Source organism: Macaca mulatta, chromosome 3 (assembly GCF_049350105.2).
Source record: "Macaca mulatta isolate MMU2019108-1 chromosome 3, T2T-MMU8v2.0, whole genome shotgun sequence".
Taxonomy (NCBI): Eukaryota; Metazoa; Chordata; class Mammalia; order Primates; family Cercopithecidae; genus Macaca; species Macaca mulatta.
The window spans coordinates 53,550,636-53,564,502 of NC_133408.1; the positions used below are offsets into that span (position 1 = coordinate 53,550,636).

Here is a 13,867-nt window from a genome sequence, read left to right on the forward strand (position 1 = left end):
ATTTCCAAGATGTTATTTTCATTTTATTTCCTATTTAAAATTAATTTTAATGCTTTAACATCAAATCAGTTTATCTATTGTCATTGGGTCTCAATTTAAGAGAAAAAGTATTTATTTCTAGTTTTCTCCACTTTATGAAATAAATCTATTTAATGGCAAAGATTTCCCTTTTGTCCTCACAACTTTTATCCTCAAGTCTTTTTTTTTTTTTTTTTGAGAGAGAGAATTTTGCTCTTGTTGCCCAGGATGGAATGCAGTGGCACAATCTCAGCCCACTGCAACCTCTGCCTCCCAGGTTTAAGCGATTCTCCTGCCTCAACCTCCACAGTAGCTGGGATTACAGGCATGTACCACCATGCCCATCTAATTTTGTATTTTCAGTAGAGACGGGGTTTCTCCATGTTGGTCAGGCTGGTCTCAAACTCCTGACCTCAGGTGATCTGCCTTCCTTGGCCTCCCAAAGTGCTGAGATTACAGATGTGAACCACTGCGCCCGGCTGTCCTCAAATCTTACAGAATTTGAGGAGAGGTTTCAAGGTATCTGACTACATGTATCTGACACTCACCTCTTCGACAGAGAAGAACCCAACATAGTGAGTAAATAATCACACTTGGAACAGATCATCGATGAGAGTCCAGTGAAATTCAACAGAGAAGTGATAAGAAACACCTAGGCTAGGCCGGGCACGGTGGCTCACGCCTGTAATCCCAGCGCTTTGGGAGGCAGGGACAGGTGGATCACAAGGTCAGGAGATCGAGACCATCCTGACTAACACAGTGAAATGCCGTCTCTACTAAAAATACAAAAATTAGCTGGGCACAGTGGTGGGTACCTGTAGTCCCAGCTACTCGGGAGGCTGAGGCAGGAGAATGGCGTGAACCCGGGAGGCGGAGCTTGCAGTGAGTGGAGATCGCGCCACTGCACTCCAGCCTGGGCGACAGAGCGAGACTCCGTCTCAAAAAAAAAAAAAAAAAAAAAAAAAGACACCTAGGCTGGGTGTGGTGGCTCACGCCTGTAACCCTAGCACTCTGGGAGGTCAAGATGGGTGGAATGCCTGAATTCAGGAGTTTGAGACCAGCCTGGGCAACATGGCGAAACCCTGTCTCCACTAAAATACAAAAAAAAAAAAAAAAAAAAAAGTAGCCAGGTGTGTTGGTGGGCACCTGTAATCCCAGCTATGTGGGAGGTTGAGGCACGAGAATTGCTTGAACCCAGGAGGCAGAGGTTGCAGTGAGCCGAGACTGTGCCACTGCACTCCAGCCTGGGCAACAAAGTGAAACTCTGTCAAAAAAAAAAAAAAAAGAAAAAGAAAAACACCTAAAGCAAGGAAAGAGAGAAGTGAGGCAACATATTTGTCTCAGATTGACAGGAGCCTGGCAAGGATAAATGGGAGACACCCCACCCTCCCAACCCCCATTGCTCCACGTTCCTACCACAGGCTCCTGGGTCATCCCCACAGGAGAGCCCCTCCAGCCTTGCAGGCCCTGAGAAAACATAGAGAGCTGCCCGGAGATGGCATGACAGGTTTGTCCGGACAGGGAGCTCACCCCGAGTCCCCCACGCATCCCCGAACCCTAGGCAGCTACAGCAAGTTGCCATTCTGGGAGCCAAATCCCCACCAGACTGCATCCTGCCTTGGAGCCCAACAGCCCTTGCATGCCCACATCCGTGGAGCCTCATGACATCACCTTAACAGCTGGCTGCTGCCACTAGGGCCAAAGCACAAGTCATTGGCAGCAACCTTACTGCTCCCAACATCACAGCCTCCATGCATTCTCACACGTTTCAAGGACAGAATCCCCCCACCCAGAGCTGCTGCCACGGGCAGGGCCAAAGTGTGAACAACAGGCAGTGACCCCACTACCTCAGCATTGGAGCTGACACACATTTATAAGCACCCCAAGGAGAAGATAATCCACCCACAGCTGCTATCTAGGGCCAAAGCAGGTGTTCCAGCTGCCTGCCTATGGCTGCTGCCATTGAAAGCTATGCTGTCATGCCTAGTAGCAGGGCTACAGCACAGCCACTGTGCCTCCACTCAAGCATGTTACCAGGAGCCTGATGATTACCCTGCCCCTGCCTATCACAGCCTGCACAAACCACTGGGGACCTGAGGACAGGTCCGTACTGTCCAGCTCCACACCCTCCTGTGCTCAAACATGCTGTCTGGGGGCCCAGGGATCACCCAACTTTGTTCACCCCACCACTGGCACCTAAGCATTCCTTTCAGTGATCTGAAGTTGGGCCCATCCAACCTGTCACTGCCACTCTTGCTGGCATCCACCCATATGTGCCACCTGCAAGCCTGGGTGCTGGCTCATGCAATCCATAGCAGCCATTGCCAACACCAGTGTGGACCAATGGGAACAGAGGATTGTTCTACCATTGCTACTGCCATCATTCATGCCATGCTTGCTCCCGAGGGGCCTGAGGACCCGCCTGACTGCTTGGCTCACTGCTGTCAGTACCAGCTCCCAAGAAAGCTTCCTGGAGGCCCCGAAATCAGCCTCCCTGGACTCACTAACACCAGTGCCAGTGTGTGTCACATTAGGACCCAAGAACCGGCATGTTCAGTGTACTACTGCCACCACTGGAGCCTGAGGACTGACTCAACTTGCATTCCTGTCACCAGAAAAACTTTACCACAGCCTCCACTGATAAACACACATGAAGGCACTGAGAAAACCACAGATGCCACTGATGCTGTTCACAGCTGAAGAAATCATAGAGAAACTACATACTGCATACACTTAGAATTAAAGCCAAAGTGGGCCAGGCGCGGTGGCTCACACCTGTAATCCCAGCACTTTGGTAGGCCAAAGTGGGTGGATCACCTGAGCTTTCGAGTTTGAGACCAGCCTGGCCAACCTAGAGAAACCCCATCTCTACTAAAAATACAAAAAGTATCTGGGTGTGGTGGTGCACACCTGTAATCCCAGCTACTTGGGAGGCTGAGGCAGGAGAATCGCTTGCATCTAGGAGGTGGAGGTGAGCTGAGCTGAGATTGCGCCACTGTACTTCAGCCTAGGTGACAGAATGAGACTATCTCAAAAAAAGAAAAAAAAAAAAAAAAAAGAAAGAAAAAAATTAAAGCCAAAGTGTACTAACCAACTAACATCATAGATACACCTTCAGGAAAAATGCTTTACCTATGAAAGCAAACTTAAAAATTGGAAGAAGCAACTATTACACCAGATGTACAGATATCAACATAAGTGCACAAAAAAACATGAAAAAGCAAGGAAATATGATACCTCCAAAGGAACACAATAGTTCTGCAGCAACGGATTCCAGTGAAAAAGAAATGAATAACATCCTGGAGAAATAATTTAAAATAATGATATTAAAGAAGTTCATGAGATACAAAAGGATGTAGATAACACAAAAAACTAGAAAAACAATTCAGAATATAAATGAAATATTTACCAAAAATATAGTTATAATAAAAAAGAACCAAAGAGAAATACTGAAACTGAATAATTTATTGAAGGAAATGCAACATATATTTGAAAACTTTGGCAATAGTCTATATCAAGCAGAAGAAAGAATTTCAGAACTCAAACACAGGTTTTCCAAAATAGCACAGTCAGACAAAAGTAAAGAAGAATAAAACAGAATGAATAAAGTCTCTGTGACATATGGGACACCATAAAGTGACCAAATATTTGAAATTTTGGTATCCCAGAAGTTGAAGAGTGAACAAAATGGATAGAAAACTTAATTAACCAAATAATAACTGAAAATTCCCAAGCCTAGCAAGACATTGAGACATCCAGACATAAGAAGCTCAAGAATCCCTAAATACACACAATTCAAAAATACCTTCTTTATGGCACATTATAGTGACAGTCAAAAGTCAAGAAAAACAATATAATCCTTAAAACAGCAAGAGAAAAGTGTCTAGCCACTCATAAGGGAACCCCCAACAGACTAACAGTGAATTTCTTAGCAGAAACCTTATAAACCAGGAGAGACTGGGATGATATATCGAAAGTGCTGAAAGAAAAAATAATTTTACCAGTCAAGGATACTTACTATACTCAGTGAAGATAGCAAAGATACCCTTCATAAATGAAAATGAAGTAATATCTTTCTCAGGCAAGCAAAAGCTGAGAAAATTCATCACCACTAGACCCGTTCAACAAAAAATGGTTAAGGGAATCCTACACATACAAGTGAAAGGATGATATCTACCTTCATGAAAACACATGAAAATATGCAATCCACTGATAAGGCAAACCTACAAATAGGGAAAAGAAAAAACTCAAATGTTACCACTATAGAAAACCACCAAACCACAATGATAAATAATAAGAGAGAAAGAAAAGGACAAAGGATATACAAAACAACCACAATTCAGTTAACAAAATGACAGAAATAAGCCCTCACATATCAATAATCACCTTGAATACAAACGAATTGAACTTTCCACTTAAAAGATATAAAAAAGGATTTTTTTTTAAATGACCCAACTATATGCTGGCTACAGGAAACTCATCTTATCTGTAAAGGTACATATAGACTGAAAGTAAAGGAATGTAAAACGATATTCTATGGAAATGGAAACGGAAACCAAAATTGAGCAGAAGTAGCTATACATTAAGTATACTTTAAAACATACTTTAAGTCAAAAACAGCAATGAGACAAAAAAGTCATTATATAATGATAAAAGGATTAATTCAGTAAGAGGATATAAAAATTCTAAATGTATATCAACCCAACACTAAAATACCCAGCTATTTAAAGCAAATATTATTAAGTTGAAAAGGATAGACTCCAATACTATGATGGTTGGATACTCCAACATCCCACTTTCAGTAGTAATCAGGTCACCTAGACAGGAAATTAACAAAGATATATCGGATTTAAACTGTGCTTTAGAACAAATGGACCTCAAAGACATTTACAGAACAGTTTATCCAACAGGTACAGAATACACAATCTTCTCGTCAGTACATGAAACATTCTCTAGGACAGATTACATGTTGAAACACGAAACAATCTCAAAAAATAACAAAAAGTTGAAATCATATCACGTATCTGTTCAGACAGTGGAATAAATCAAAATCAATAACACGATGAACTTTGAAAACTGAAAAAAAAAATACATGAAAATTAAACAACGTGAAAATCAAAACACAACACACCAAAATCTATGGGATACAATAAATGCAATTCTAAGAGGGAATTTTATACCAATTAGCATCTACATCAAAAAAGTAGAAAGATTTCAAATAGACAATCTAATGATGTACCTCGACGAACTAGGAAAGCAATATTAAACCAAATTCAAAATTGGTAGAAGAGAAAAAATGATGAAGATCAGAGCAGAATTAAATAAAATGGAGACTAAAAAAGTTACAAAGGGTCAGTGAAACAAAAAGTTGTGTTTTTGAGAAGATAAAATCAATAAATTGCTAGCAGACTAACAAAGAAAATAAGAGCAAAGACTCAAATTTTTAAAAATCAGAAAAACAAAATCAGGACGCCTTGCAACTGGTACCATAGAAATACAAAATATCATCAGAGACTTATGAACAAGTATACATTAACAAACTAGAAGATGTACAAGAAATTCATACACTCCAACATATCAATATTGAATTGGGAAGATACAGAAACCTGAACAAACCAATAATCAGAGTAATCAGATTGAATCAGCAATAAAAAGACTCCCAACAAAGAAAAGTCCAGGACTGATAGATTCACTGAAGAATTCTATCAACCTTACAAAGAATTAACACCAATTCTCCCTATTCAAAAAAAAAAAAAAAAAAAAAAAAGGAGAGGAGAGAATTCTCTCTATTCATTCTATGAGACTAGTATTACCCTGGTATCAATACCAGACAAGGATGCAATGAAAAAAAGAAAAATACAAGCCAACATCTCTGTTGGACACAGACACAAAAATCTTCAACAAAATACTAGCAAACTGAATGCAACAGTATATCAAAAAGATAGTACACCATGATCAAGCAGGATTTATCCCAGGGATGCAAAGATGTTTTGACATACACAAATCACAAAATGTAATACGTCACATCAGTAGAACAAAGGACAAAAACCACATGATCATCTCCATAGATGCAGAAAAAGAATTTGATGAAATTCAACATTTCTTCATGATGAAAACTCTTAACAAACAAGGCACAGAAGGAAATATCTAACCTAATAAAAGCTGTATATGACAAACCCATAGATCATATTACACTGAATGGGGAAAAGCTAAAAATCTTTCCTCTAAAAACAGAAACTAGACAAGGATACACACTTTCACTACTCTTATTCAGCATACTACTGGAATTCCTGGACAGAGCAATCAGGCAAGAGAAAGCAATAAAAAGCATGCAAATTGGAAACAAAGGAATTAAATTGTCCTTCACAGATGACATGATGTTACATCTAGAAAAACTTAAAAACTCCAACAACAAACTTTTAGATCTGATAATTAAATTCTCTAATGTTGCAGGATATAAAACCAACATACACAAATGAGTAGCATTTCTATACACCAATAATGAACTGAGAAAGTTCATATAGCTGAGAAAGAAACCAAGAAGGCAATTCCATTTACAAATCTACCAAAAAAAACACAACCCTTCCTAGTAATATATTTAACCAATGAGATGAAAGAGTTCTACAAGTAAAACTGTAATACAAACTGCAAATGAAAAAAATTGAAGAGGATGCAAACAAACGGAAAGACATCTCATGTTTATAGATTGGAATAATTAATGTCATTAAAATCACTATACTGCCCAAAGCAATCTACAGATTCAAAACAATCCCTATCAAAATATCAATGCCATTTTTCTCAGAAATAGAAAAGCAATTCTAAAATTCATGTAGAATCAAAAAGGAGCCTAAGTAGCCAAGGTATTTCTGAGCCAAATGAATAAAGGCATCACACTACCTGACTTTGAAATATATTTCAAGACTATAGTAACCAAAACAGCATGGTATACATCAATGGAACAGAAGAGAGAACCCAAAAATAAACCTATGTATTTACAGCCAATTGATTTTTGACAAAGTCAGTGAAAACATACACTAGGGAAAGAACATGGTCTTCAATAAATGGTGCTGGGAAAATTGGATATCCATAGGCAGAAGAAGGAAACTGGACTCCTGTCTTTCACCATATACAAAAATCAACTCAAGATAGATTAATGACTTAAAAGTGAGACACTGGACACAGTGTCTCAGGACTGTAATCTCAACACTTTGGGAGGCCAAGGTAGGAAGATCACTTGAAGCCAGGAGTTTGATACCAGCCTGGGCAAATAATGAGAACTCAACTCTACAAATAATAATAATAATAATAATTAATGAAAGTAAGACTCAAAACTATAAAAATACTAGAAGAAAACATAGGGGAGACACTTCAGGACATTATTCTGGGCAAAGTTTATGAAAAAGGCGATGACTAAGGAAACAATCAATGGAGTGAAGAGACAATCTACAAAATGGGCAAAAATATTTGCAAACTATGAATCTGACCATGGATTAATATCCAGAATATATAAGGAACTCAAACACCATGACAGCAAAAATCAAAACAAAAAAACAAAAACCCACAAATAATCTAGCCAATTTAAAAATCAGTAAAAGATCTAAATAGAGATTTCTCAAATGAAGACACACAAGTGGCCAATAAGTGCATGAGAACATGCTCAACATCACTAACCATTAGGGAAAGGCAAATCAAAACCAAAGTGAGATACCAGCTCAGCCTGGTTAAAACGTCTATCATAAAAAAATAAACAAAATAAGAAGTGCTGGCAAGGATGCAGAGAAAGGGGAACTCTTACATACTATTGATGGGAATACAAAACAGTACACTTATGGGCAACAGTACACTTACGGGCAACAGTACAGAGGTTTCTCAATAAATTAAAAATAGAACTATCATATTATTCCAACAATCCTACTAGTGTGTATATATCCAAAGAAAATGAAATCTATATGTTGAAGAGATATCTGCAGTCCCATGTTCATTGCAGCATTATTCACACTAACCAAGCTATGGAATCAACATAAGTGTCCATCAATGGCTGGCTGGATAAAGAAAATGTTGTATATGCACATAGTGGAATACTATTCAGCCATAAAAAAGATGAAATCCTGTTATTTATAAAAATGAACCTAGAAAACAATTATGCTAATGAAATAAGTCAAGCACAGAAGGACACATCTTATATGATCTCACTCATGTGTAGAATCTAAAAAATATTGATCTCTTAGAAACATACAAAAGAACAGTGGTTACCAGAGACTGGTGAGTATAGGTGAGGAGAGGGAAAGAAAGAGAAGTTGGTCAATGAGTACAAAGTTACAGTTAAGAGAAATAAATTCTGGTGTGCCATTGCACAACAGTGACGATAGTGGACAATATTGTATGGTACACTTCAAAGTAACTTGAAGAGAGGATTTTAAATGTTCTTTTTTTTTTTTTTTGAGACGGAGTCTTGCTTTGTCTCCAGGCTGGAGTGCAGTGCTGCAATCTCAACTCACTGCAACCTCTGCCTCCTGGGTTCAAGGGATTCTCCTGCCTCAACCTCCCGAGTAGCTGGGACTATAGGCGTGCACCACCACACCCAGCTAATTTTTGTATTTTTAGTAGAGACGGAGTTACACCATGTTGGCCAGGATGGTCTCGTTCTCTTGACCTCATAATACCCCTACCTCAGTTAAGTATTCTTACTACAAAGAAATGGCAGGCATTTGAGATGATCAATATGCTAACCATTCTGATTTGATCATTACATAATGCACACCAAGCATCACATTACATCTCGTAAATATATATAATTATTATATGACAATGAAAAACAAAATAAAACTTATTACAAAAAAGGAGAATGATTTGACCACCGACCCCATCCCCGACTTATTTCTCCTGGTGCCTTATGCCTGGGTTATCTCCTCTCCTGCTGGTGTTGGTTGTTTCTAGCAGCTGTGGCTGCTGCAGCTGGAGGTGGGCTTGCCTGGGCAGAGAAGGAAATATCCATAGGCATCCCTGGAGGCAGGATCTGACTTCCTTCAGAGGTTCCAGAAGCTGGACACTGAGCTACAATTCATTGTCCTAATATCCCCCACTGGGAACCAACTAGAGAGGTAGCGTGTACACCCTTCTATCCCAGATAGCCCTTTCTCCATTCTGTCAACTTTCTCTTATTCCAGCCCTCTGACATCTTCTCTTTAGATGCCCTGGGAGCAAACCACTTCAAAGAGACTCCAGGGAGAAGGAAGACATCCACACTACATTGATTAATTGGCTTTAAATGAAAAATAACAAATCACTATCCTTAAAGTGAACTTACATAGATAAGTCTTATCTTAACAACAACAGAAAAAGATTTACTTCTTTTCTCAGTCAAATGAAGACTGATTTCCTCATTTTCTCAAAGGGACCATGAGTTAAAAGTGATTTGAGCAAAGGATGGGAGCAAATATTTACTGATTTCCTCCTCTGTGCCAGACATTGTGTTAGGCTCTTATGTAATCCCATCCCATGGGCTGTGTGTTTTTACCTCCAGTTTTTGGGTGAGGAAACTGAGGCCCAGAGAGGCTCAATGACTTGCCCTTGTTCATCCAGATAGTGATTGAGGGAGAAGGAATTAAGACTTTGCTGGGCTTGGCTCCAAAACAAAGTCTGTTTCCAGGCCATTATGCTGTAGATCTCTGGGACAGGATGATCTACAGGGCAGACCTGGCAAAATAAATATGTTACATTGTAAACATCAGACAAGTCAGATATTTGTCAAAGCAAACAAATGCTAATGTGAGGTGAAACAGGAGAGGTCCTCCCGTCTCTGGACCTCGGTACTACCCTTGAGTGAACAAAGTAATTATTGGTTGAGGCAAAATCATGGCATCTGTATAACTCATTAGCTCTTATTTGTTTAAAGTCTGATGGTGTATGACAAAAGAATTTGTTCCAGATGTCAAATCAGCACAAGAGAGCTTAACAGCCTGTGTTAGGAAAGCTCTAATGTAGAAGACTCAGGAGGCCGCCGAGGCATAAAGAGCAGCTGGTCAAAACCGGTAGAACCTCTCAGAGAGTCCCCACCTCTGGTCCAGGGAAATCTCCACATCCCACTCCCCAATCCACGTTCTGTCCCTCCTCGGCCATCAGTTATCTGCCTATGACTCTGAATGTTAATGCTTTTTCCATTCTCTGAAGTTACAGTATTTAAAAGGGTTATTGAGATACATACTCTTTGGAGTTTGATGCTGGAAAAACGTCTTATCTGAAAAATATATATATATAGGTGAGGACTGAGCTCTGATTTTTTTCTTGCCCAAATTCCTATCTAAGGGGTCTGGGGAGTCAGGCCCTACAAACCATAAATTCTCATCAGATAGGTTTTATTTAACCCTGTATTTTGTGACTTGCTTTCCAATCTGACTCTGGCATAACATTATGTGACAAAGAAGAAAGTCAAAATACTTTACCTCAAAATACATTTCTTTGCCATGGCAGAAACGTATTTTTCTTGAAATGGCCCTGCAAAGCTGTCCTTTGTGGGCAAAAACTTGCATTTGTAAAGTATCTATTAACATAGCTAGATCGTTTTCTTCTAGGCCCTCACCATCCTAAAGACATTAACTAAGAGTCTAGCACCTTTTAACAATCTGAATAGGAAACACTTGTCATCTATTGTCTCTAAGGGCGGCCACTATAAGACTTCAAAAGAACCTTGGTCTCCACAATCTTTTACCTTAACCTGAACGTTTCTTTTCTATGGGTAACAACAGATCTTTAGACAAACTCAACCAATTGTCAACCAGAAAATGTTTAAATTTTCCTAAAGCCTGGAAGCCCCTGCTTTGAGTTGTCCCGGCTTCCTGAATGTATTCCTTAAACGTATTTGATTGATGTCTTATGCCTCCTAAAAATGTATAAAACCAAGCTGCACTCTGACCACATTGGACACATGTTCTCAGGACCTCCTGAGGGCTGTGTCACGAGCCATAGTCACTCATATTTGGCTCAGATTAAATCTCTTCAAAAATTTTACAGAGCTTAACTCTTTTCGATGACATACATATGTCTATTTTTTTAATCGCATAAGTTAAATTACCAAATTCAATATGTTTTGCTCATTGCTTGTCAGAAAGCTCAGTGCCCAATTTCCTACTCAAGTGCGAAGTGCTGCATTGCCTAATTTCCTCATAAAATTATATGCTGTATTAGGGTTCCTCAGAGAAACAGGTTGTATATAATCTCTGCCACAGTTATCCGAACTTTGCTGTTGCAAAGGGTTTATTTTAAGAGTTACCACGGTTATCTGAACCTGGCTGTTGCAAAGAATTTATTCTAAGACCTAAACTCTCCATATATATTTGGAGCACTTTGCATTTTTATGCAAATAATTATATAATTGTGAAAATTGATTTATGTGTTTATGGAGGCCAGGACATCCAATAATCTGTTATCTATAAGCTGGAGCACCAGGAAAGCTGATGGTATAACTTTCAGTCCAAGGCCAAAGGTCTGAGAACCAGGGCAGGGGTTAGGGGACAGGCTGGTGTAAGTCCTGGAGTCCAAAGACCCAAGAATCAGTAGCTCCAATGTCCAAGGGCAGGAAAAGATGGATGTCCCAGCTCCAGAAAAGAAAAATTATTAGCCCTCCCTCAGCCTTTTTGTTCTATCTGGACCCCCAGTGGATTGGATGGTATTCACCCACATTACTCTTCTTTTTGAGATGGAGTTTTGCTCTTGTTGGCCAGGCTGGAGTGCAATGGCATGATCTCAGCTCACTGCAACCTCCACCTCCCGGGTTCAAGCAATTTCCCTGTCTCAGCCTCCCGAGCAACTGGGATTACAGGTGCATGCCACCACGCCCAGCAAATCTTTGTATTTTTAGTAGAGACGGGGTTTCACCATGCTGGCCAGGCTGGTCTTGAACTCCTGACGTCAGGTGATCCACCCGTCTTGACCTCTCAAAGTGCTGGGATTATAGGCGTGAGCCACCGCACTTGGCCTTCACCCACATTACTAAGAGCAGCTCTTCTTCACTCAGTCTACTGATTCAAATGCTAATCTCCTCCAGAAACACCCTCACAGACACCCCCAGAGATAACGTTTTGCTAGTTGTCTGGGTATCCCTTAACCTAGTCAAGTTGACATATAAAATTAACTCTTACATACGCCCACCCTGTTATATGTCTTCTTTTATCACTATTTAAATTTTCCTTTATTATTTGTATGAATTGTTATTCCTTTTATCCCAGTTTATTAATTCCTTAGTAATTATGAACACCTGGCATATTATTTATTTGCAAGTCAGTTTGTTATCTATCTCCCAACTTAAATGTAAAACCCCAAACTATAAAAATCCTGGAAGAAAACCTAAGCAATATCATCCTGGACCTAAGAATGGGCAAATATTTCATGATGAAGACATCAAAAGAAATCACAATGAAAACAAAAATTGACAGTGGGATCTAATTAAATTAAAGAGCTTCTGTACAGCAAAAGAAACTATTAACATAGTAAACAGACAACCTACAGAATAGGAGACAATATTTGCAAACTACGTATCTGACAAAGATCTAATATCCAGCATCTATAAGGAATTTAAACAAACTTACAAGAGAAAAACAAACCACCCCATTGAAAAGTGGGCAAAGGACATGAATAGACATTTTTCAAAAGAAGACATACATGCAGCCAACAAGCATTTAAAAAAAGCTCCATATCACTGATCATTTGAGAAATGCAAATCAAAACCACAATGAGATACTATCTGACACCAATCAGATTATTAAAATGTAAAAAAAATAACAGATGCTGGCAAGGTTGTGGAGAAAAGGGAACACTTATACACTGTTGGTGGAAGTGTAAATTAGTTCAACAATTGTGGAAAGCAGTGTGGCGATTCCTCAAAGAGCTAAAGCAGAACCACCATTCAATTCAGCAATCCCATTACTGGGTATATACCCAGAGGAATATAGATCTTTCTGCCATAAAGACACATGCATGCGAATGTTCATTGCAGTGCTATTCATGATGGCAAAGACATGGAATCAACCTAAATGCCCATCAATGACAAATTGGATAAAGAAAATGTGGTATATATACACCAGGGAATACTATGCAGCCATAAAAAAGAATGATATCATGTTATTTGCAGGAACATGGATGAAGCTGGAGGCCATTATCCAGGAACAGAAAACCAAACACTGCATGTTCTCACTTGTAGGTAGGAGCTTAATGTTGAGAAATCATGAACACAAAGAGGAGAACGGCAGACACTGGGGTCTCCCTGAGGGTAGCAGGTGAAATGAGGGAGAGGAGTAGAAAAGATAGCTATTGGGTACTGAGCTTAATATCCAAGTGATGTAATAATCTGCACAACAAACCCTCGAGACACAAGTTTACCCATGTAACAAACTTTCACATGTACTCCCGAGCCAAAAAAAAATTTTTTTTAAAAAGAATTCCCATTAAAAGTATGCAAGGTGGAGACAACCATACACCTCACTTTCATAAGCCTTAGAGGTAAGAAACGGAAGTCAAGAGGTGCGTAGTATTTGAGCAATCATAATCCTTTCCAATATTCCTCCTTGGGAGATTAGAAAACCAACCAGGTGCAGTGGCTCATGCCTGTAATCCCAGCACTTTGGGAGGCTGAGGTGGGCAGATCACCTGAGGTCAAGAGATCATGACCATCCTGGCCAACATGGTGAAACCTTGTCTCTACTAAAAATATAAAAATTAGCTGGGTGTGGTGGTGTGTGCCTGTAGTCCCAGCTACTGGGGAGGCTGAGGCAGGAAAATCGCTTGAACCAGGGAGGCTGAGGTTGCAGTGAGCCGAGATTGTGCCACTGCACTCCAGTCTGGGCGACAGAGCAAG

At 39.7% G+C, this 13,867-nt stretch overlaps 1 long non-coding RNA gene across 1 annotated transcript in view; it reads right to left on the minus strand.

Annotated features, from left to right (window-relative positions):
* The window catches only part of LOC144340073 (uncharacterized), a 151,289-nt gene that overhangs the window by 108,857 nt on the left and 28,565 nt on the right, over positions 1-13,867 (minus strand). The window contains exon 3 of the long non-coding RNA XR_013415786.1: positions 9,536-9,714. This is a non-coding gene — a long non-coding RNA (uncharacterized LOC144340073). The remainder of the gene's footprint in view (positions 1-9,535; positions 9,715-13,867) is intronic.